The sequence below is a fragment of the Lycium ferocissimum genome, chromosome 10, assembly GCF_029784015.1.
Source record: "Lycium ferocissimum isolate CSIRO_LF1 chromosome 10, AGI_CSIRO_Lferr_CH_V1, whole genome shotgun sequence".
In the NCBI taxonomy this organism is placed as follows: Eukaryota; Viridiplantae; Streptophyta; class Magnoliopsida; order Solanales; family Solanaceae; genus Lycium; species Lycium ferocissimum.
In genome coordinates, this window is record NC_081351.1 from 42803281 (window position 1) to 42808489 (window position 5209).

The 5209-nt window shown below is 33.2% G+C and overlaps 1 pseudogene; it reads right to left on the reverse strand.

Annotated features, from left to right (window-relative positions):
- Positions 1 to 1895: 1895 nt before the first annotated feature.
- LOC132034925 (pathogen-related protein-like) lies at positions 1896 to 4548 on the reverse strand (annotated as a pseudogene).
- Between the last annotated feature and the right edge of the window lie 661 nt (positions 4549 to 5209).

A 5209-nucleotide genomic window follows, 5' to 3' on the forward strand; every position in this document is an offset into this window, starting at 1 on the left:
AAAGAAGACACTGTTTTTACCATTGAAAAGTCCTTACTCAAGGGATTAAAAATCACGACCTACCCCAATAGGATTTCAACTCCACTAACCGAGCAACTTCAGATTACAACCTATTGCAAACTAGGAATTAACTCTCATAATCCCTCACCCTTACAATAGTTGCAACCTAGGAACTAACTTTCATAGTCCCTCAACCTTTGCAATACATCGATTACAAACACCTCCACTTGACTAACTCTAGCCAAGGAAACTAAGGTTGACTACCTCTAGCCAAACCCAACTAATACACCTTAGACTAAACTAGCCAAGGGTAGCACTTAATAGATTGAAAGGTAAATTGTCTAACAACTACTAAGAATTTAAAATACCTTCAATAGCTTCTTATAAGAGAAGAGTAGGTTTACAAGTTAAAGCACATGAAACAAAGCTTAAAACAAACTAAGAGAATAAAGCATCTTCAGTGTTGGAAACGGTTCCTTCAGTTTGTGATTAGCTTTGTTGAATACTTGGAGAGTCTTGTGACGGCTGCACCTTTTGGGTGATTTTTAGGTTTTTCAAGTGTTGCACAATATGTTGCAACATGTTGTACATATAGTGGGAAACATGTAGGGTGGATAGAGACCACCCATTCAATATTTGACCTAAAGCATAGGCTAGCTCAACTGATGCACTTGTGTGCAGTGAGTAGCTCGGCTTACCTGGCCCCATCTCACTTACCGTGCAAGATGCCGCGAGAGCGGATCACGGACAGTCTCTATGCGGTTACGAATCAGTTTGACAATCATCAAAACACGAATGGGCTTGAGCTTATCAGTATGTATATAGTATGTATAGTACAGTATATTATATGTATAATATATGTAATTATAGTATAAGTGTACACAATCTATATATGTTGTACATACTTTGTAAAGTAGATCGTCCAAAGGTATAGATCTGTAATTTTCCATATTAAAAAACCTAAAGAAGCTGATCTTAGCAGCGACACCATCGAGGAAGGAAGAGAAACGAATAATTAACTAGTACTAATTAATTAGATTAATTTAGCATTCATAGTCAAGTTAAACATATATTTTTGCCTCAGCGACCAACTTCGTGTCTTTGCTTTATTTTTTGTAGTGAAAATGATCGAAATATTTTTAGAACTTGAAAGTTAGGTGATAATTGTGTATTTTTAATTAATCTTACTTTTTGGGTTGATGGCTTTTTGGTGTCTCGGTTATTGGTAGATTTTAATTTTGGTCCTTGTGATGTTTGATTAAACATATTTTATTTTTAATTTATTGAAATGCGCACTTTTAATCTTTTTTCTAGTGAATATTCATAAATTTACCATAATTATTAATTGTTTAAATGCTTAATCATTGTATTATGATAAGTTTGCGTTGTTTACTTCAAATATGACAGTAATATAGTTTTATAAATTATCAAATATAACATATTGTCTACATGAAAAGACACAAATTACACAAAAATTGATTGAAGGTTAAATATGGAGTTAATTTCTCAAATGGTCATCAAACTTACAGATTTTTCTTATAAAAGTCACTAAACTATTTTTTATAGTGCCACTCTAAACTATAAAGTCACTCAACACTTTGGTAACTTATTTGCTCAAAAGAGAACGACTACTCCTAATGTTTGCATTAGTATTAAATAATATCTTCTTTAACTAAAAATAATTAACTTGGCTAAAGAGGTTTAGAGAGTAGCGAAAATTGTGACAAAGAAGTGGCATATAATAGTTCATTTTGCAAAAAAGTACTGAGGTTCAAAGTAAGATGGTCAAATAATTTTCATCTTAATCCAAACAATTTTCTTTCTTATTTGTACAATTTAAGTTTAAAAACAACAGTACTTGCAAAGTGTTACCAGTAACAATTTTTATAATTAAAATAATTTTAATTTGTACAAACAATCTTAATCAAAGAAGACATTTATTTGACCCTCCAAAAATAAATAATGGACTATTATTTGACTGTTGAGGAAACATTAACAATCTTCAAAGGCAAATACACCTTTGCACCTATATTTCTATTAAAATTAAACATGGCCATTGACTTTACACACGTCCAAATTTATCATGCATGATAATAGTGAAATGACTTTTCCAAATACAGAATAACTAGCTTGAAAGTTACTCTCTAATTCTTTCATGAAAGAGCATTTTGATGCACCTAATGCCATTGCACTTGCGGATTCACCATTTCTTTCTCCTTTGACAAGTGGCCCAAGCAATTCTCCTCTATCAAAGAAGAACTCTGCCTTAACAATCTTGTTACTCTCTTTGTCCAACTGTATGAAACACACATTCAATTATTTCAGAAAATATTATTAGAAAAAGAATAAATGAAGGACTTAAAAAGGAAGATAGTTTTTGGTAAGTACATACTTCAAAAATGCCAATTCCAAAGAGCTCTAGAAGTTCTCCTGTTGGAGCATGTCCTTTAAATGGACCTTCCATGCAACCCCAATGCCTAAATTTGTACACAATTTCTGGTGGTCCTGAAAATACATGGAGGACTTTGATGGCGAATCCTCGTATGGATATTGACCTGAAAACTCTCTGTGATGATTCAAATATTTCCTCACCAGGATTGTAGACTCGAAGATTCTCAGGCAATGAAGTTTGGAGGAATGTATTATAGCCACCACCAAGCTTCGCTGATTCTTCCGGTGTTAATCCTTTCCTTCCTATAAAAATTATTAGAGAAAATTCTCTCAAATAATCAAGTTTTGGGAGAAATGAATTTTTTGGCCCTTTACAAACTTTTTTTAATTTATGATTTTTTTACAAGAGATCTTCATTTTTTCACATAAGAGATCTGAAAAAAAAAAAAATCTTCTATTCATACTGTAAGAGGTCAAGAGATCTTATTTTCTCGAGAAAATATTGAGAAGCAGCAATCAATATAATCAAAGAACAAACAACAACAGTAAAAACAATTATGTCTCAAACCCAAATAAATTAGGGCCATCTATTTAAATCTACTTCAGTCTAATATTATAAAAGTTTAGTTTTTCTCGCTATAGAAGTTATCTATATTTCTTACTGACGCATAAATTTGTGACAAGACTAATAGACAGCAAGGAGACAATGTTCCGTTAAGAATACATAGCCTGTTTTTAATAAGACTTACATTTAGGATACTCTTTTTTCCCCTGTACAATGAAAGCTACTATTAGAGAAACGACAGAAGAGTACCATTGTCAATCTTCTTGAACTTTGTCGGATCAACAGTTTTGAAGTCATTAGGATCTGCTTTGTGGACCATTTCCATTTCCCGAGTCTTCAATAGCCTCTACACCTTCTCTTCAGGTGATCCTTCAGGCCATACCTAAACATAAAGAGGGGCAAATCCAGTATCTATTGGTAGTATAAATTTAAACTTCCAAAATTTGATCTTACTTTCTTTAGTTTATGAGGGAGTAAAAGAAAGATACTAGCAAAACAAAAACATGACAAATTCCAGTAACTACTCATAAATAAGCAAGTGTAATTGCCTATAAACAATAGAATTTATGAGGAACTACTTGCAAACAAACGATAAAATCTATGGGGAGAAACGTATTTACTAGTTATATCGTCCAACCAATCAAAAGAATTTAGATGTATCAAGAAGTGGGGTGAGGAATTGATAAAAAGAACATACATGAGTTCTGTCTTGTTCAAAGAGCTTATCAACAAGATCATAAGTAGGAGGACCATTTCTCCATTTTGTGTTTCGGACTTCTTCATCACTCAAGTTGTCTCTGCATCTTTCTCCTCCTCCTGCTAAACTTGCAATTTTGATTTGATGCTAACTGAAGAAGCCTTCTGGGAGGTATTATATAATCAAAAAGCTAATCCAATACAAGTCTTGTTCAATGGAGGAAATTTTATGTGTTTAATAAAATTTCTCCACTAGTACTATATTGATTTTTCCATCTTTTATTTTGTCTTCTTACAATGAAAGTCCACTAATATGATGTTCCTCCGTGGTCCCATACTACTCTTCGCCCATTCACAATCTTTTTAAATATATGTACTATATTAATGTCATGCTTTAAATATAGCTGGAAAGTGGAATCAAATTTGGACTTGAATTGCGACCTCTCGATACATAAAAATGAAACAAATTTTTAAATCTTTCATTATGTCAAACTAATAATGGAAAACCATTGACGTGGTTGGTTCTAAACTAAACCCAAAAAAAAGGATCATTTAGCACCATTCAATTTTGAAGCACAATTTATTTAAAGTTTAGTGTTACAGATCGATGCTTCAAACATGAAGATATTAGACACACCAAGCAAGGGACTTAAACTTTAAAGTAGTACAGTTTGATAAGATACATGGAATAAAGTCCAAGCATCTATATTTAGGTGCATGGATCAACCACAAATTCCTCCGTCTACAATCAAAATGTTACTCCAGGCATGGCTTGTTGTGACGGGCTTTGATGGATCAAACACAAATGCCAGATGGGCTACCCAAAGGAATACAAGTAGAAGGGCAGCCTGCTGGGCAATCCCCAGCCCAAGGCCCACTACATGTACAAACAGCATTCACCTTCCTTCCTAATATCGCCGCTGCTTCTTTCAACTCCTGGGCTTGGCCACTTGAATATGGATCCACTACAAGAAAATCATATTTTATTAGTTAGTCCATTTACTTTTAATTAATGTTTTTGAATTCGAGCTGTGAGAATGAAAATCATGTAAGGAAGGTTTTCCCTTGTGGGGACTTATCCAGCCAAAAATAAAATTAGTCGGACTGGTAAATTTCAGATACTAAAAGGAAAAGTTATTACTTTCTTTTTTTGCTTTTCGGAGACGAAATTTAGCTATTACTGATGATACAGACACTACTATTAGTAAAAATTTAGAACAATATTGATACAGAAACAGTAAAAGAAGAAAACAACTTATCAAATCATGGCTGTGTCGTGGCAAGTCACTACCTTGAAAGCTATTTCGGACCGACTACGGTGCAAATCTTTTAGCCCATTATGCTCCCCAAGGTTCCACAACACTTCCAAATACTTACGCTAGTGGTTGGAAGTTTGAAGTTTGCACAAAAAAAAAAAAAAAAAAAAAAAAAAAAAAAGGAAGATTAACTTTTAAGTAGAAGGAGATATGTATTTTTGGTGTATATCCAGGAAACCTCTAAACCTCTTTTTATAGGTAGATGACAATAGAGTCAAGATCAGAAACGTTGGTTAACGTT